At 38.9% G+C, this 21,409-nt stretch overlaps 1 protein-coding gene across 2 annotated transcripts in view; it reads left to right on the top strand.

Moving 5' to 3' along the window:
- Positions 1-9,480: 9,480 nt before the first annotated feature.
- Positions 9,481-21,409, top strand: part of LOC106884146 (doublecortin domain-containing protein 1) — a 228,254-nt gene continuing 216,325 nt past the window's right edge. For both annotated transcript variants that reach the window (XM_089355596.1, XM_089355597.1), the window contains exon 1: positions 9,481-9,608. The gene's annotated coding sequence lies outside the window, so the exon portion shown is untranslated. The remainder of the gene's footprint in view (positions 9,609-21,409) is intronic.

Raw genomic sequence — 21,409 nt, 5'->3', positions numbered from 1 at the left:
GAAAGAGAGAGAGAGAGAGGGTATTATAGGGTAGTGAGAGAGAAAGAGAGCGAGATGGATGATAAATAGGAAGGCAGAGACAGAGGGGGAGAGAATGACAAGGGAAGGAGGGATACATGCAAGAAGAGAGAGGGGGAGAGAATGAGAAGCGAAGGAGGGATACATGCAGGAAGAAAGAGGGAGGAGAGTAACAAGGGGAGTTACTCGACGTGTATGCGTGCGAGAGATAGAAAAAATATGTAGAAAAAGAAAGAGAGGGGCAATCAAGGGGAGTTACTCATCGAACGGAACGCGAGGCAAGAACACTTTAATGGTGTGACTTTTAGATGCTTTTTAGGTTAATACATTTACATGTTTTGATAGAGAATATACTGTGTTCAACAGGAAGGAAGTGACTGTTGAACACAGTTTAGTGAAAAAATCATCAAAATGTATAATATTTGGAATCTTATAGCTATTCTTTAAGTTTTAATTGATTTAAAGCTTCTTAAACTAAAAGGAGTGGTTACATTTTCAGGTTTGAAGTAATAAATGTTTCGGTGATAACAGCAACTGAACGAATAATCTCATCCATTGACGTTTTACATGTATTTTCATATTTCCTTTAACAGATACGACTGCTTCTATAGTGTCATTGATCCTATCAAATAAGAATTATTTCGTGATATTGATAATGGTAGGAAGATGAATGGAGAAATTAAAAGACATGGCGGCCATTGGCATTGAGGGCGCAAAATTCACCTCGAGGCTACAGCACCACTCATGTGTCATGTGACTACTCACATAAATTATTGAAGAAGGAAGGGAGATGAGCAGGTGTTCACAAGTATAGCCACGGCTTGTGTTAGTAACACGCGCTTTAACTCTGCGCATGTATGCAACACTAATACATCAGACCAACGAAAGGGAACCTCCCTGTAACTCGTTAGAAATAGCAGTTAAATATTCCGCGAATTACATCCTACTCTGTTAAAAACGAAATATACATTGAAAAAAAAGGAACACTGATTACATTTTACCTGATATAAAAAAAAACGACAGTCACGAATGGAATGTCTTTCATCATTAGCCTATTCAATCACAGCTGACCTCAAGCTAAACAACAACAATATATAAGTAATATGTATATTCAGTGTAATATTATATTTCATTAAACTACAAGATCATATACGCAAATGATACCATTATGTGCTGTGAGCAGATTATATAATATTATGCTGGTATACATTACATAAATGAGACGAGATTGGGTGCAGAGTGCTTTCCACCTAACTTGCTAATAATTGAAGTAAATGTCCAAATAGTTCACAGTATTTTCATTGTGCACGTCTATCTGTCAGTTAGTTATATGGACCTACATGTGTATATATAGAGATGCACGTATGTATACCAATACACGCACATAAATATATATATACACACACACGCACACACACACATATACACATACATATATATACACACTCACACACACATATATATACACACACATATACAAATTTACATACACATACTACATATATGTATTATATATATAACTGGGGTAGGCCAGTTTATGGGGTTACCTAGAGTTTCTCATCCATAAAGGGTTTAACTTTATGGCATATCATTAGACCCCAAGACCTGTTCTCCTAAGATCTTTAAACAGGAAACCCAGGCTAACCCCATAAACTAACCTTCCCCAGTAAAAAACATTGACTACTGTACGTTTTAGAAAGTGCTTCTTCTCCAGATTTATGTTTTCTAATATACATATATACATATATATATATATATATATATATATATATATATATATATATATATATATATATCAAAAAGATTCTCCGCAGTGAATTTTTTTCATCCTGCTCATCACCATGGTGCAACTTCAAGAGTTTTTCGGTGAATGGATTATTTCAAAGGGACTTTGGCCACCAAGATCACTGGATTTAACACCACTGGAAATTTTTTATCTGGGGATTAGTATACAAGAATCACCTGAAAACCATTAAATACTTACTGTGAAGAGACTTTTTGAACACCCTGTGTATATATATATAATATAATATATATATATATATATATATATATATATATATATATATATATATATATATATATATATATATATATTACTATTATCGCAAAAAAAAAAAATAGTATTTATCTTTTAATAGGTGCAGGAGTGGCTGTGTGGTAAGTAGCGTGCTTACCAACCACATGGTTCCGGGTTCAGTCCCACTGCGTGGTATCTTGGGCAAATGTCTCCTACTATAGCCTCGGGTCGACCAAAGCCTTGTGAGTGGATTTGGTAGACGGAAACTGAAAGAAGCCCATTGTATATATGTATACATATGTTTGCGTGTCTGTGTTTGTCCCCCCAACATTGCTTGACAACCGATGCTGGCGTGTTTACGTCCCCGTAACTTAGCGGTTCGGCAAAAGTGATCGATAGAATAAGTACTAGGCTTCCAAAGAATAAGTCCTGGGGTCGATTTGTTCGACTAAAGGTGGTGCTCCAGCATGGCCACAGTCAAATGACTGAAACAACTAAAAGAGAGTAAAAGATATATATATATATATATATATATATATATATCATCATCATTGTTTTACATCCGTTTTCCATGTTGGCATGGGTTGGACGATAAATATATATATATATATACATATGTATATGTACATATATAATGTGTGTGTGTGTGTATATTTTTATATATACATACATATATAAAATCCTCATCATTTAACATCCTTATTTCAATACTGGCATGAGTTGAATGGTTTGATGGGAGCAGGCAAGGCCAGGAGTTACACCTGGTTCCATTGTCTGTTTTGACATGTTGTCTCCAGCTGGATGCCCTTTCTAATGCCACCCACTTTACAGAGTGTACTGGGTGCTTTTCTCTATGGCACCAGCACTGACAGGGTCACCAAGTACTCAATATGTAGGAACGGTGTAAGCATGAATTCCATTCGGTGTACTCAGTGCAAGTTATGGACACAAATTATCTACCACCTTTAAAGAGCCTCCAGGTTATTTGAGAAAATCAGTTCCCTGTATATTTGTAGTCTTCATGGTTCTTGTACATCTTCCACAAACAAACACAACTTTGTCTGTTAACCTTCCTGCAATTCCACTGCACCTTTTGTGTGTCCATAACTTGCACTGAGTACACCGAATGAAATTCATGCCTACACCATTCCTACATATTGAGCAGGCCCATTTACCTTAAGTGGGTAGGGTCCTGTCTGCTTACTAGGTCCTTGGTCTTTGCTAGGTTAACTTTAAGACCCTTTGATTCCAGGTTTCTTTTTTTCCACACCTGGAATTTCTTTTCTAGTTCTGTTACAGATTCTGCTAAGCAAGGAAGATCATCAGCCGAGGGCTTCCAGTTTTAAATTCCTCTGTTATGGCTTGGAGGATGATGATGAATAGGAGGGGGCTGAGGACTGAACCTTAGTGAATACCTAGATGTACACTAAATTCATCACTGTACTTGTGAACCTCTTGTGTGTCCATAGCTTGCACTGAGTACACTCTTAGTTAAATACTTCTCTTGCAGTTGCCTGACTGAAAATAACAAAATTGGGGCTTTTCCCCGGGATAAAACCAAACTGAATTTCATCAGCACTGTGCAGGTGGCACGTAAAGAACACCATTTGAGCATGGCCATTGCCAGTACCGCCTGACTGGCCCTCATGCCGGTGGCACGTAAAAGCACCCACTACACACACAAATATACATACATATATATACACTCTCAGGGAGTGTAAGTGCCCTGAGAGAAAAGGCAGATTTAAGAAGCATCAGATGTGGTATGCAAGAGAGACGACTGCTCTGGTATGGTCATGTGTTGCGAATGAATGAGGACAGCTGTGTGAAAAAGTGTCACACCCTAACAGTAGAGGGAACTTATGGAAGAGGTGGACCCAGGAAGACCTGGGATGGGGTGGTGAAGCACGATCTTCGAACATTGGACCTTTCCAAGGCAACGGCTAGTGACCGAGACCTTTGGAGATATGCTGTGCTTGAGAAGACCCGACAAACCAAGTGAGACCATTGCCCATGGCTTGTGCCAGTGGGTGTAACCAGCCCACTTATGAATACCCCTCATTCATTGGACAATAAACTTTGCTTGCAAAGACTTGTTGAGGCAAGTGAAATTAAAATCAAAATCACTGATGTGGTCGATGAAAGTACTGCCTGATTGGCACTCGTACCAGTGGAACATTAAAAGCACATCTGAACGTGATCATTGCCTGGGCCATGAATTGGCTCCCATGCCGGTGGCATGTAAAAAGCACCATTCAAGCATGATCATTGCCAGCGTCATGTTACCAGGCTCCCATGCAGGTAGGATGTTAAAAAACACCTTTTGAGCTTGGTCGTTGCCAGTACCACCTGACTGGCCCTTGTGCCGGTGGCATGTAAAAGCACCCACTACACTCTCAGAATGGTTGGCATTAGGAAGGGCATCCAGCTGTAGAAACTTTGCCAGATCAGATTGAGCTGGTGCAACCTCTGGCTCACTGGTCCTCAGTCAACCCATGCCAGCATGGAAAGCCAACGTTAAACGACGATGATGATGATATATGAAACATGACTTTGTGTCAGGATGAAGTAGTCATTGTGTATAGACTAATATTGAGATATTTCTCTTCAGACAAAAGATAACTGCTTGATGTATTGGAAGATATTGGTGCAAAATCTCAATATTGATTCAAAAGCATATCCATAACATAAATAAAACCACTTGTGTGTGTGTGCGCGTGTGTGTGTGTGTGCGTGTGTTTGTGTATGTGTGTGCATGTGTGTATATACTTAAACACACACAGATTTACAGAGAGAGAATGATAGAAAGATATTTTTAGTTGGGACCAAGGGCAGTGATTTTCTTCAGTTCAATATCCAGAATTGAAACCATGGTCATCACACAAGTGACACAAATGTGGTATTTTTAGGAAAGGACGGTTGGTTGACATTCAGTATGGAGTTTGGCAGTATGATGCACAGCGGTGGGGTTGGGTAAGGTTGAGATTTGAGGTGTGGTTGATTTGAGAAGTGTGGTGGATGTGACATTGAGGTTGTTAATTTAACCTTTTAGCATTGAAAGTCATATCTGGCTCAGATATTCCGTTTTATGTTCAAATCAGCTGGATCTGACCTCTCACACCTACCTGACAATGTCATTCTCAAAATGAACAGTTGCAGCATCAAAATCTCAAAGCTGAAAGACAATGCATGATTAACTCAAGACAATGTGATTAAATAAACATTACATTTGACAGCAATCATCATCATCATTTAACGTCCGTTTTCCATGCTGGCATGGGTTGGACAGCTTGACAGGAACTGGCCTGTTGAAGAACTAATCAGGCTTCATATCTGCTTTGGCATGCTCTCTATGGCTGGTTGCCCTTCTTAATGCCAACCCCTTTACAGAGTGTACTGGGTGCTTTTTACATCGCACCAGCAGGGGTGCATTTACAGGCACTTTTTACGTGACACCAGCACCTACGAGCCCACAAGATTTGGAATGCTCAGCTGGAAAGGGATGCAGGGGTCAATCCTATAAGCTAAGACATCCAAATGCTAAAGGATTAAAAGAGTATGAACCACTCTAATAACTGCAGAAGAGACAAGAGGATGGAGAAGATGCAGTGTGCCAATAGACTGGGGTACTTTGATGTGTTTGTGAGTGAAGGTTTCTCCATGCTCCAGAAGAAACCAGCACAACTATGCAGTTGAGATGTTTGGTTCACATCTACATGGCTTTGGGTTCAATCCTACTGTGTGGCGCCTTGGGTAAGTGTTTTCCACTATAACTCTGGGCCAACCAAAGCCTTGTGAGGGAATCTGATAGACATAACTGAAAGAAACCTATCATGTATGTATATACATATATGTAATCGACCCAAGTACTTTTTTTTAACTCTAGTACATATTTTTTTTTTTTTTTTTTTTGCTGAATTGCTAAGTTATGGGGACATGAACAAACTGACACTGGCTGTCAATCTGTTGTGGCAGAACAAACATAAACACACACACACACACACATGTTTATATACACACTCACACAGTTTCTATCTACCAAATTCATTCACAAGGCATTTATTGGCCCAGAACTATAATAGAAGATACTTACCTAAGGTACCACACAGTGAGATTGAACCTAAAACCAATTGGTTGCAAAGTTAGCTCCTTCACCACACAGTCATACCTTTGCAATCTTAAAAAAAATTTCTTAGGTAATAATAAAACAGACATTGAAAAAAATAACACATTTAAAAATGTAACAGACATACAAAAAGGAATAAATTTCAATAATGGTGGTCACAAATGGAATACATTTTGTTGCTATTGTGCAAAAGTGTTGTAAGTCCAAAATGTTGCTTTATCAGAAAACGAAAAAATAGTTTCACCATTCCATAGCAAAACTGTTAAACTAGACTTTGACAATTTTTGATATCTTGCCATCTGAAGCAGCTGGAGATACAATAGTTTGACCAAAAGAACTAGCTATTGCAAGCAAAAATAAATGTTTTTTTATTGCCCACAGGGGGCTAAAAATAGAAGGAGCAAACAAGGACAGACAAAGGGATTAAGTCGATTACATTGATCCCAGTGTGTAACTGGTACTTATTTAATTGACCCCAAAAGGATGAAAGGCAAAGTTGACCTCGGCAGAATTTGAGCTCAGAACACAAAGACAGAAAATGCATATGAAAATAAATATTCTTTTCTGCTCTAGGCAGAAGGCCCAAAATTTTTGGGGAAGGGGGCAGTCGATTAGATTGACCCAGTATACAACTGGTACTTAATTTATCAACTCCAAAAGGATGAAAGGCAAAGTTAACCTCGGCGGAATTTGAACTCAGAACGAAAAGACAGATGAAATAAGCAAAAGTAGATATTTATTTCTTTATTGCCCACAGGGGGCTAAACATAGAGGGGACAAACAATGACAGGCTTCCATCTAGTTTCTGCTGCCAAATTCACTCACAAAGCTTTGATCAGCCTGAGGCTACAGTAAGAGACAATTGCTCAATGTGTCACGCATTGAGATTGAACCTGAACCCATGTGGTTGCAAACTAAACTCCTCAAGCAGTTAGTCTCAAGAAAAGGGAGATCAATCCTGAAAGTTACAAATTAATTTCTCCAAATTAATTTCTCCAAATTAATTTATGAGCTTCAAGGATGAAAAGTTTGATTTTCTTTTAGAGGCAACGGACAATTATGGACATGTTGAAGTTTATTAGATCTCATTAGCATAGTATCCTCTAAGCAAGCTAACTGATCTTTTAATCTTAGCCTGATGAGACATCAAGGAATTAATGAGCTATGTGACATGTGGTAAGAAGCTTGCTTCCCAATCATGTGGTTCCAGGTTCAATCCCATTGCATGACACCTTTGGCAAATGTCTTCTATTTTAGCCTCAGGCATGACCAAAGCCTTGTGAGTGAATTTGGCAGATAGAAACTGAAAGAAGCCCATGGCTGTGAGATAAGAAGCTTACTACCCAATCACATAGTCCTGGGTTCAGTCCCACTGCATGGCACCTTGGGCAAGTGTCTTTTTCTGCTATAGCCTCAGACCAACAAGACCAGAGTCTTATGAGTGGATCTGATTGACAGAAACTAAAAGAAGCCTGTATGTATGTCATTATCAGTTGCAAGATTTCTTGCCAATAGAGAAACAACTGGTTTCTAACCTAGATCCAAGGTTCCTTCATTGGAATTTCAACATCAGCAACAGGGTATTTTTGTTTGTATGTATGTATGTATGTATATATGTATGTATGCATGCATGTGTGTGTGTGTGTTTGTATGTAAGCATGTACATACATATGTATGTGTGCATGTGTATATATATATATATATATATATATACATATGTCATAATCATCCTCATCGTTTAACATCTGATGGCATGGGTTTGACCAAAACTGGCAAGCTGGGGATCAGCACCAGATTCCAGTCTGATTTGGCATGGTTTGCTATGGCTGGATGCCCTTCCTGACACCAACCACTTTACAGAGTGGCATTGCATGGGTGCTTTTACATGGCATCACCATGAGTACTTTTTGCCACCAGGGGGACTGGTCTTATCACTTCTGCTGTGGAGTACATGTTTTTTTCTTTTGAGTACAGCAAGGTACCAGGCATCTTGGTCCCTTGTCATCTTGCCTGGAAGGTTCAGCTTCCTGAGGTCGTTCTTCAGTACTTCTTCCCTTCTCTTCCTGAGTCTCCCACTTGCACGTATTCCATCTACTTTGAGAGATTGGCACTTCCTTATGGAGCTGTCAGCATCCATCCCCATCACATCACCAAACCATCACAGTCTGCTCTCTTGCACACAGCAAATACTCCCTCTTATGCCTAACTTCCCTTTCAAAACACTAGCACTCTATCAAACATGTAAACTTACGTTACACATCCAGTGGAACATACTAACCTCATTCCTCTCTGATCTTCACATGTCCTCTACATTCAGAGCCCCATGTCTCACTACCATGTAGAATTGCTGTTCATATAGATGCATCATACAATCTTCTTTTCACTCGGAGAGAGAAAGCTTTCATGGCCAACAGAGGTAACAGCTCTCTGAATTTCCTCTGTCTTATTCTTATTCTAGCTATCAAACCGGATCCTTTTGATTTAATATTTCAATACATTGTTGACGTTTGGCCCCCTAAATAGTCCTGGTATGATTTGTTATAAAAATGTTATCAGATTCAATAAGATGTTTCATCTTTTCATTGTTCATGTTTATTAATTTTTTCATTTTTTTTTCTTCTATTGGGGGTTAAACAATTTCTTTCGTTGAGGGAAATAACCAAAAGTATCGATATTTGTCATAAAACGGGGGCGGGGGGAGATAACCCAATTTTTTAATGGGGGTGAGATAACCAAAAAGTACCTCGATTTGTTCGACTAAAACCCTTCACGGCGTTGCTCCATCATGGCCGCAGTCAAATGACTGAAACAAATAAAAGAAAAAGAAAATGAATACATTTCTGAAAGAAGAATAAGCAAAAGAAAATCGGTTATGGTCACGCCTGAAATGTCTTCACCATGGGACAGCTCAATAAGGACTGACCTGAATCTAAGCAACAAAAGGATTTCATTCTTTAAAGCATTGATTGTTTCGCCAATACTTCGTATATCGTGGTTATACATCTTTAAAAAAGAAAGTTAGCTACGAAACCATTTTTCTTAAACCTGTTCTGAATATCGCTAAGCTTGCACACTTTTGTTTATATGCTGAGGCATTCTTAATATATTTGCGCGCATTTATTGATTTCTAGCTATTAATACGAGGTTAGCACCTGTACGTATGTATGTCTATACTCTCGTATGTGTGTGTGTGTGTGAGAGAGAGAGAGAGAGAGAGAGACTTTATTAATAAAGCTGTACAGCGTGTGTTATACTTGTATATGTTTATGGTGTCCTTGTGTTCGTCGCTAAGGCAACAGCTCAAACGATTGTCAGTTTTTGAAACAGGTACTCTCTCTCTCTCTCTCTCCCACCAACGCTGCGAAGCATTTTCTTACCATCTCCAGTTTTAATCCATGAGTGAATATATATTCCTGCTGGGATCTGGTATATCAAAAATAACCGGTAACTAAACTATCAAATTTATTTTTTTCTATTTAAAACTTTTGCAGATAAACTATTTATTTATCTTTTTATTCCACGTACACTCTCCTAGGTGAAACGAATAGTGAAACCTTTAATGTCAGGTAAAAATTTATATGTATTTCTGTTTTACTATTCATAATCACCAGCATCTATCAATGGTTAAACATTAGAGATATTTATCATGTAATAATATGAAGTGAAACTCATGCCCTTCCCAGAGAAATCAATGACGTCCATGAAGTAAATTAGCCTCAACTGTGAATCGAAATCGCATCGTGGTGATCACTTCTAAGCCGGTGGGGTTAATTATTTATGTAGGGCAGCTTACTCCTTTGTACTTACTAATTTCTATCTTATAACCATCCCCAATTTCAATGACAACAGCTCGACTGAATACTTTATTTCCCCATAAATGTTCTCAATGATCGACAATAAAAATAACTTAAAACTTACTTTGTAGCATGCCAAGTTTCTTTAAAATGTTGATGTAGCAATCCTTCGGTATTGGTACACGGCGTCATTCACCCACAGGCTGAAAAAGACGGTGGAAGACATCGTCTCCTCGCACCGACACTCTGTAGACCAATACTGAAAGAATATCGTTAATGTTTTATTGGTGTGTTTATTTATAACCTTCCGCAAATATGATTTGAAATGTGGTAACATCACCAAAAATGAACTTCAATGTGAGATTGATACTTCCATTCTGACCACTGAGAGGAATACAGTTCTATATTTAAGAGATGAGGAATTATGTACATTAATATTTACATTTGACAGATATTTGTCCTCATCTTGTTTGTTGTTAACACAAAGATTCTGGCATATAGCGTAGTGGTTAAGAGCACGGGCTACTAACCCCAAGATTCCGAGTTCGATTCCAAGCAGTGATCTTAATAATAATAATAATAATAATAACATTAAAAAATACCTTAGGAATGAGAACCCACGTTCGAAATTTCCCCAAGACACCTGATGAAGGCTGGAGGGTATATCAGCCGAAACGTGTTAACAACAAACAAGATGAGGACAAATATCCGTCAAATGTAAATAATGTAAATAATGTACCACTCCTTTTCTTTGACTCTGTTTAAATGTATTTACAGGGTGCCACAAAATATTTACTTATTTGTTCTACTGTAGACCCAGTAAATGACCCCAGCCAAAATTCACAAAGACATTCCCCTAGCAAGTTTCAGTAATACCAAATTTTTCCTCCTACTCTTCCGCCTCTCTTTTTCTTTATTTGTATTCTTATCATTTTCCGTAACAACTTTAGACATTTCTCCATTCCCATATATTATTAGACATTTCCCCACTCCCATATATTATTTCTTCACAAATATATTTTCCCTTTTGTTCTCTCACTCTGTCCTTTCCACACATTTTCAATCAAATCTCCTGCAAGTTAACATGGGATTCCTTGATGATAATGTAACCTTCATTTGACTAAGGTACTTTTGGCCCAATGAGTAACTGGCAGATTACCCCTCATTTGGGTAATTACTACTTCCAAGGTTCTGCTAACTAGGAAACATATAGAACCTGGATTTTACCTTCTCCATTCCCTAAATTTTGAAAATATACAGGGTGGCCCAAAAGTAGGTTTACATTTATCACATAGGCACTTTAAATTTCTTTTAAAACGTTTTATTACATTTAAATTTCTATCTTACAAACTGAAAAGGGAGCTTGACAAAATTAACTAAATTAACATAGAATAATGGTTTCATATCATTTTTTATAATTAAGATCTAAACGGTTAATATATGGATGCGAAAAAGATAGTTGAATAACTGTAAACCTAGCTTTAGGCCACCCTGTACCCACATATGTACATACATACAGGGTGGCCCAAAAGTAGGTTTACAGTTATCACGTAGGAACTTTAAATTTCTTTTAAGGCATTTTAGTACATTTAATTTTCTATCTTACAATTAACTAAATTAGCAAGCATAGAATAATGGTTTCATATTTTTTTATAATTAAGATCTAAACTGTTAATATATGAATGCGAAAAAGATAGTTGAATAACTGTAAACCTATTTTTTGGCCACCCTGTATGTATATATACAGTAGGCTTTTTCAGTTTTCATCTACGAAATCCACCTACAGAACTTTGGTCAATCTGAGGTTATATTAGAAGACATTTGCCCAACATACTATCCAAAGGACTGAACCTAAAACCATGCGGTTGGAAAACAGACTTCTTAACAACCCCTGTGTCTAGTCATAGAACGGAATGTGAGGGAGGTTTGATTGCTGTTTGCTTGCATAAGAAGTCTGTCTAATATAAAGATATCTTTATCATTGTGGCAGGTTTTACACTTTATTCACCAAATATTCATCACAAAGTGTGTCTTTGGAAAGGCATGAATGTAGCAGACTCACACTTTTTTGTAAAAACATCCATGTTGCATGTCTCACTGTAAAGCAGCATGGCAGTATGGTTATGAAGGTTAATTTGCAGCCCTATGTTTTGAGTTCAATCCTATTGTGTGACAATGGTCAAGTGTCTTCTACTAGAGCCTCGAGCTAAAAAATGTCTTGTGAGTAGAATTAGCTCATGGAAACTGTGAAGAAGCCCATCATGTGTGTGTATGTATGTATGTTATGCTTGCATGTGTGTGTGTATGTATATATATATACATATATATATATATATATATATATATATATATATATATATATATATATATGCATGTGGATATGTTTGCATGTGTGTATATATGTGTGTATACACACACACACACACTCACACACACAGATATCAGGCCATTAAGTATGACATGTCCGATTTTCTTATGCACCAAATTTGACAGTCGTTAACTCTAATGTTTTATCCTGACAATTCTTTGTTTTACAACATTGAAGAGTTACATCATCACTTTTCGAAATGCAGTTCATGGCGTCTGCTTATATTGTGAGTTTTCTCTTGTAAACCGACTGTTGTGAACCCATGGATAGATCAAAAATTTGTGTTGTTTTATGAATATAAGTTCTGTCGTGGAACCAATGCATACCTGACAGCTTGAAACATCAATGAGGTGATTGGTGGCAAATGAGCACACTGTACATCAATGGTCTGAGAAGTTCCGGTCTGATGACTTTACTCTTCAAAATCAGCCCTGTGGTAGACCTGAGAAGAAGGTGGATAATGATGAGCTGGAAACTGCAGTGGAAGTGGATACATTTCCAACTACACATGAGTTAGCTGCAAGGTTTGATGTTTTGATTCCAACTGTATTGGACCGTCTGAAACAAATCGGCAAAGTAAAGAAGCTGCGCAAGTGGGTGCCACATGAATTGAATGAACCTCAAATGACATGTTGTCTTTAAACTTGATTTTCTTTGCTGTCATGGCATTAAAGCAAACCATTTTTGCATCGTATTGTTATGTGTGATGAAAAATAGATTCTGTTTAACAGTAGCAAGTGTTCTGCACAGTGGTTGGAGAGAGACGAAGCGCCAAAACACAATCCAAAAAAGAATATTCACCAAAAAAAGCTAATGGTGTCTGTTTGGTGGTCCAGCGCTGGTGTTGTCCACTACAGCTTCATGATTGATCTCTTCAACTCCAGATTGAAATGATGACCCTTCTTGCAGTTATGACCTCCTGATCCAGTTTTCATATCCAGTATTCACAGTTCTCTTGATGATTCTTGAATGGACTTTGAAGAGAATGAAGCTAGAGAATGGATGTTGACACCATTACTGAAGGTCTGGATGATCTTAGCCTTTTCAACATTGTTCAGTTGGGAAGACATGGTGAGGCTGGCACAAAACGATTTCAGCCTGTTCTCTTTCTAGCTTAATATCTCAATGTGTATTTCACTGATTCTTACAAAAATTGGTGTCAATATGGCCAGTCATCTTACCTGCAAAACATGGAAAATTGCAAATTGATAAGCTTATTGGTTTTAAAAAGTTTTAAGAATTTGTGAGCATGACAATTTTGCTGTTACATCCAGCGCTGGACCACCAAACAGACACCATTAGCTTTTTTTGGTGAATATTCTTTTTTGGATTGTGTTTTGGCGCTTCGTCTCTCTCCAACCAAACCACTGTGCAGAACACTTGCTATTGTTAAACAGAATCTATTTTTCATCACACATAACAATACGATGCAAAAATGGTTTGCTTTAATGCCATGACAGCAAAGAAAATCATACACACACACACACACACACATATATATATATCATGATAGATCGCTGACCACTACATTTATATTTTTTTATCTCCTTGTTTCTCTCCTTGTTTCTTTCTGTGTTCCTTTCAGTTGAAGAGCGTAGCTCGAAACGTCAAAGACTTTCTCTATTCCCAAGCGTTAAACTAATACATCCATTTGTTGTTTATACCACCTGTCTTCATCTGTTGTTTTCTTCGTAAATTCTCCCATATATATATGTATGTATGTATGTATGTATGGTAAAGGGCGGAGTGGAGTGAAAGCTTTTAAGGAGGCCAGGATAACACATGCAAGACTTAAGAGAGATTTAAGGAAGAATGTTGCAATCGAGAAGGTGAATCTCAGTGATCTTTTTGTGGGGACAGTTTATGACAGACCACGCCTTTCTTTTGCTGGGTTCAAAATTCATTTGCAGACACATCAAAAAACGAACCTCCACCAACTATTCTGCCTATATATCTGTGCACACTTTCCAATACTTTGTATGCCGTAAGGTCTGCAAATCTAACGGAGGCCTCAAAAGACATTTTAGGATCCATTAAGATCAGAACTTAACTGCAGCTCTTGGTGGTCCAAAGCAGATATGCAATCTATGTGGGTGTCTTTTCAATACATTGCTTGGTTTAAAAAGCCACATCAGACGCCATGGTGGATCTAAGGCGTAAGTACTTGAGGTGGTCAGACTCTGTATGCGGAGTAGACAACCACCATGGTAAAGGGTAAAGACCTCTTTCGGTCAGAAATGACCATAGGATTGCACCTAGAAAGTTCCCCTCTGAGGCACAAGTCTAGGCAAGGTTGTTTATGGAAGACCAACAGTCGCCCATGCGTATCAGCCTCCCTTCTCCATGCCACCGATGCTGTCCAAGGAAAAGGCAAAGGCTGATACAGTTTGGCACCAGTGACGTCGCAGTTCATTTCTACAACTGAGTGAACTGGAACAACGTGGAATAAAGTGTCTTGCTCAAGAACACAACACACAACATGGTCCAGGAATCAAACTCACTACCTCATGATTGTGAGCCCGATGCTCTAATCACTGAGCCATGCACCTTCATATATGTATATATGAATGTGTAGCGTGGCCGTAGCCAGTACCGTGTGACTGGCCCTCATGCTGGTGGCACGTAAAAGCACCCACTACACTCTCGGAGTGGTTGGCGTTAGGAAGAGCATCCAGCTGTAGAAACTCTGCCAGATCAGATTGGAGCCTGGTGCAGCCTTCTGGCTTGCCAGTTCTCAGCGCTTTCCATACTAGCATTAGTATGGAAAGCGGACGTTAAATGATGATGATATATATATATGTATATATATATATATATATATATATATATATATATATATATATATGTATGTATGTATTTGTGAATATTGTTTCCACGATGTCTTCAATAACATTGCTTGAACAAAGATGGCTGTGTACATTCTCACATAAACAAATGTTCCTCACTTTAAATGGCTTCTGACATGCGAAGACCAAAGCAATAAAAATACCTTACTTGAAAAACAAGTGAGGGATGGCGGCAGGAACTGCATCTCTTTGCAGAAAATCTGCTTCAGCAACTTTCATCCAATCCACTGGTTCTCACCCATTTTCCACCCCTCCACCCCTTTGGTTCTTATTTTATTGGAGTGGACCCTCATAGCCATTCACGGTTTTAAAAATCTTGTTGTATTCCTTTGGTTATTATCAGGAATTTCTGCTTTTATCTTTTACTTGTTGCAGTCATTTGATTGTTGCCATGCTGGGGCACCACCTGGAAGAGTTTTAATTGAATGAATTGACTCCATTATTTCATTTTTTTTTTAAAGTCTGGCACTTATTTCTACCAGTCTCTTTTGCTGAACTGCTAAGTTATGGGGATGTAAACACACCAACACTGGTTGTCAAGTGATAGTGGTGAGAACCAAATAACATGCACATAAATATATATATTCTGAGAGAGAGATGACAAGCTTCTTTCAGTTTCTTATTTCTTTATTGTCCACAAGGGGCTAAACATAGAAGGGACAGACAAAGGGGTTTAGTTGATTACATCGACCCCTAGTGCGTAACTGGTACTTATTTAATCGACCCCGAAAGGATGAAAGGCAAAAATCGGCCTTGGTGGAATTTGAATCTTAAATTTTTTTTTTTTTTTCTCTCTACCAAATCCACTCACAAGGCTTTGGCCAGCCCAATGTGCCATGCAGTGGGCTTGAACCCAGAACTATGTGGTTGGGAAGCAAACTTCTTACCACACAGCCATGCCTTGTATAAAAATAATTGATAAAAAATATTTCATGTATTGTTGAAGTATAACCAATTTATTGCTGACAGATTTCAACCAAATCTTATCAGGACCCTCAAGGGTCATGCACAGGTGCGGTCCCAGGAATTTTTCTAAGGGAGGGCACAAGATCAGAAGGGAATACAATTCCAGGAGAAATGGGCATAATAACATTATTTACAAGGGCACACTTCTTTTCCTGAGGGGGACACGTGCCTCTCAGGCCCCCACTTGGGTCTGCCCCTGACATGGACCCTGGTTGAGAACCACTGGTCTAATTCATACCAGCATGGCAAAAAAAAAAAAAAAGAAAAAACCAGCAGATGTAAAAATGATGGTGATGCTGGTAATGATGGGAGCAATATGCATTGAAACAATAGGTTGAATATGTAATTCTATGTGTCATTGTTTGTTCACATCCTGCTGAAGTTGAGATTCCTGTTTACTTTGGAGGTAATGAAAGAATTACCGATAACACACCAGAAGCTGTTCAATTAATACGACTACTTCAGTTAATATGTACGTTAAATGCAGACATGACTGAGTGGTTACAAAGTGAAGTTGTGTAGCTTAGTGGTTACAGTGTTTGGTTCATGATTGTAAAGGTCGTGAGTTCAATTTCCAGTTGTGTGTTGTGTCCTTGAGCAAGACACCTTATTTCACGTTACCCCAGTCCACTCAGCTGGCAAAAATGAGTTGTACCTGTATTTGAAAGGGGGGGCCAGTCTTGTCACACTCTGTGTTACGCCGAATCTCCCTGAGAACTACGTTAAGGGTACACGTGTCTGTGGAGTACTCAGCCATTTGCATGTTAATTTCACGAGCATGCTGTTCTAGTCATTGAATCAACTGGAACCCTTGTCATCGTAACTGATAGAAAAGCCAAGCTAGGCAAGGTTACAAAGCTTGTTTTGTAACTGTGGGGGTTCAGGTTCAGTCCCACTGCACAGCACCTTGGGCAAGTATCTTCTGTTACAGCCCAAGGTCAACCAAGGCTTTGTAGATGAATTTGGTTAATGGAGACTGTGTGGATGCCTGTTGTATCTTTATGTTAGCCCCCCCCCCACTACTAGTTGACAACCAGTGTTGGTATGTTTACATCCCTATGACTTAACAGTTCAGCAAAAGAGAACCAATAGAATAAGTACTAGATTTAAAAATAAGTGCTGAAGTTGATTTGTTTGACTAAAACCCATCAAGGTGGTGCCCCAGCATGGCCACAGTCCATTGACTGAAGCAAGTAGGAGAATTGGCTTTGTAACTAACCCTAATTCTTTTTATTTTTCTGTTCTTGTTTGACCCCTTGATCAACCCTTATCAGGCAGATCTATGACTAATGTGCTCCACTTATGACCATCCCATTTTTTTCTAGCTGTAGTATATCTTAGACTACATTGACTAATACGTCCTTTATTTTTTTAACATTAAGTTTTGATCTGAGGTAAATTTGGAATGGTAATTATTATTATTATTACAAGTTCATCTGTTGTTGATGATGATAACCAAGGAGACGACAGGGCTCTGTGCGTCTGGCTGTGGACAATTAGTCTGATACTTGCTCGAAAGGCTCTATCACAGGTCAAGCACTGGTGGTCTGTTGGGTCTGAAGGAAGGATTTGGCTCTAAACATACATGGTCCACGTTTTCTTTGTGTTCCTTCAAACTTGTTCTGTCCGTACGTGGTGGCATCTCTGTTGATACAACTTCACCAGGCAGGGTGGCCTTATGCTTGCATTTCCCAAGTGAATTATGACAATTTATTCCTTTTTGGAAAAAGGTTCTGTTCAAATGTTAGATTGTTCTTCTGCCTCATCACATAAAATTAATTTTACAATTTAAATAATTAAAAAAAATTTTATCAGTGAAGTTGAATCAGTAATTCCTCAGTCTACTGTTTTCATCATCATCTGGAATGGCTAAGTCATGGAGCATGGGAAACTCTATCAAGATAGATCTCCAGAGATTTTCAAAATTACCCCATTAGCATCTCCTACCCTTTCTTAACATTACAGATGCTGTGACTAGTCTCACATGACCCTTTGCACTGTACTGTTTTTTTCTTTTTTTCTTGAGCTCTAATACTCTTAAGGCTCACATTCCATGGTGTATAAGTGACTGAGATTACATCATTCTCCTTGAACAGGACATTGGCCCCTTGCAGGGGGTCAAGGCCAACAGTTTTGAACGAAGGGGTTAAGTCGATTTCATTGATGCCAGTACTTGATTGGTACTTTATTTTATCAAACCCCAAAAGGGACAAAAGGCAAAGATGACTTCACAACAGGACCTTGACTTAAATCATAAAGAGTTGGAAGAAACGCTGCTAAGCCAGAGAGAGGGGGTGGGGTGGGGAGAGGGAGGATCAACCTTGGGACTCAACTAGTACAAAGCACCTCTTCAAAGATGGAAGACAAATTTGACTTTGGCAATATTTGAACTCTGAGTTCAAAGAAGTGAAACTAAATACTGCCAAGGAATTCTATCAGATGCCTTAGCAACCCACCCTATTTTCCGCCATGCCACTGATTTACCATATAAAATTCTCCAGTTATGTCAGTGTTAAACACATTTAATATTTGAAGAATTAAGAAACTAACTGGCCTCTGCATTACACTTATAAGCTTTCTTATATTAAGTTAGTATAAATAACAAGCCTCTAAGTTCACAGAGTTCCTGATTGTTTTTTTTAGCAGTTTTTTTTTAATTTTCATTTTCCTGTTCTAGTTTTATGAACAAAATATGTCTCGGCAACCCTCTTCGTCTTCCTCTTCCATTTCTTCTCTTTTCTTTTACTTCCTTGCTTTCATTTCTTCTTTTCTTTCTTCTCCCTTCTTCTTTCCATCATCATCGTCATTATTATTATTACTATTATTACTATTATTATTATTTCCATTTTTGCAAATCTTGTTTTAAATGTCTACTAGATTTTCCCCGACTTATTTTCAATGTCTCCCTTTTCTAATCTCTCACGTTACAAGTGTTTGCCTCAAACATGTCTCCAATGAAAGAGCAGTGAAATCTTATGCGACATCACTACTCCTTCCTGCATCTTACATCTTATCGGAAGAGCATCAGTTGATATGAACACACACTTATATATGTCTGTGTGAATGAGTTCGTCTTTCTTTATAAAGAGAAAAGGGGCAGAGACGTGGTTGTGTGGTTAAAAAGGGTCACACTTTGCAACCACGGGATTTTGAGTTTGGTCCCACTGCATGGTACCTTGGCTAAATGTTTTCTACTACAATCCTGGGCTGACCGATACCTTGTGAATGAATTTGGTAAATGGTAACTGTAGAAAATCCCGTTTCAAAAAAAGCCTCATGAAAGCAAAGGTGAATGGGCACCGGCCAGCCCAAAGGTTGGGAGTGGGCTGCACCTGCCTACCTTGGTTGCTATGGTATTGAGGTAGATCCAGCTACCCCTGTTAATGGAGACAAAACCTGGATTTAAAACACTGGATGATGATGATGATGATGGTGGTGATGGTGGTGGTGGTGGTGGTGGTGGTAGTGGTGGTGATGAAGACTGGGGTCAACGTAAACAGCCTTACACACTCTCCTGAAATTGCTGGCCTTGTGCTGAAATTTTAAACCATTAAATTATTTATTTATTTTTTTGTTATATCACAATTACTGCATCACCTTAGTTAATTGTTGTTGTTGTTGTTGTTGCTACTGCTGCTCCTCCTCCTGCTGTTGTTGTTTTGCTTTTGAAAAACTAATAAAAGTGTGTTTATTTCATGCTTGAAAGATTTCTGCAGTGATAGTTTGATGGCTTTCTGATTTTCAATTTGCTTTCTGGAGAATCTTCTTATTTTTTTTTATGCTTACCAACTGTCACATGAACTGAAATTTTGTTCATCAGAACTAAATATATATACATATACATGTGTGTGTATGTATATATATTATATATGTATCATCATCATCATCATTTAACGTCTGCCTTCCTTGCTAGCATGGGTGAGATGGTTCGACAAGAGCCGGCCAGGCAGAAGCCTGCACCAGACTTCTGTGTCTGTTTTGGCAGGATTTTTACGGCTGGATGCCCATCCTAACACCAATCACCCAGCAGAGTGGACTTAGTGCTTTTTACGGGGCACAAGCACAGGCGAGGTCAGTTTTGGTAAGGTTTTTTACAGCTGGATGCCCTTCCAGTCATCATCACCATCTCCTCCTCCTCCTCCCCTCCCTTCCCCTCCCCACGCCTCCCCCTCCTCCTTCTCCTTCTCCTTCGTCATCTCCTTCCTCTTGATCCTCCTTTTCATCATCTTCCCCATCGTTGTTTCAGTGTCTACTTTCTCATGCTTGCATGGGTCAGACGAGAGCATGTGGCAGCAGAGTTAGTTTTTACAGCTTGTTGCTCTTTCTGTTACCCCACCCACCACCGCCGCCATCACCTGCTTCCACCTGACTTATTAATCTCTCAGTCAATTGAACAAAAATAGCTCAATCATGTTTACATGGAAATCTAGAAACAAACAACACTTTTTGGAAGTCATTTGGTTGACAAAAATCATGCAACATGTCCGGACATGCTTAGAAACCTGGATACGGTTCTTTGGTATGGTGCAAATAAAAGATACTGTCCTGTTTTACAATCAGTGGACACATGTGACAATGAAAGGAAATAAGAAAATATATGTGAGTGTATATATCATTATCATCATTTAGTGTCTGTTTTCCATGCTGGCATGGGTTGGATGGTTTAACAGCAGCTGGTAAAGCCAGGGACCGCACCAAATTCCAGTATCAGCTTTGGCATGGTTTCTGTGGCTGGATGCCCTTCCTAATGCCAACTACTTTACAGAGTAGAATGGGTACTTTTTACATAGCACCAGTTTGTGTGTGTGTGTGTGTGTGTGTGTGTGTGTTGAGCATGACTTTAAACTGCATCCAGTAGTGGGACCTTGATTCATGAGTTTCTGGGTTTCTGAGGATTGTGGACCCACTTCTTCGTCACTGTTGTCCCCAGGTCTACTCTGCTCAGGAGTTGTAGCATCTGTCAAAGTCCCAGCTACCGGTTAACTGGCATGTCCTGGAATTGCCTACCAATGTATGTGAAGACTATTTGTCTGACTCTGTGGTAGGAACCGTGATGGTTCAACAGAAGGGAAGGCAACCACAGCAGCACACTGTGGACAGCAGACAGCAAGACAAGGTCAGGCAAGACATCTTGGTCATCTGCTGCATCTGTTCCTGTCTCCAGTTGTCTTGACCTGGTCTTACTTCTGGATTGAAGATGGTTTTGGACGAAAGAGGTTGATGGTATGCAACTCTTCTTCACTTAAAACAAAGCTACCACACAAGTTACCA

The sequence above is a fragment of the Octopus bimaculoides genome, chromosome 7 (assembly GCF_046866305.1).
Source record: "Octopus bimaculoides isolate indiv1 chromosome 7, ASM4686630v1, whole genome shotgun sequence".
Lineage (NCBI taxonomy): Eukaryota > Metazoa > Mollusca > Cephalopoda > Octopoda > Octopodidae > Octopus > Octopus bimaculoides.
Note: the sequence above shows the minus strand (reverse complement) of the source record. Positions and strands in the feature narration are given on the sequence as shown.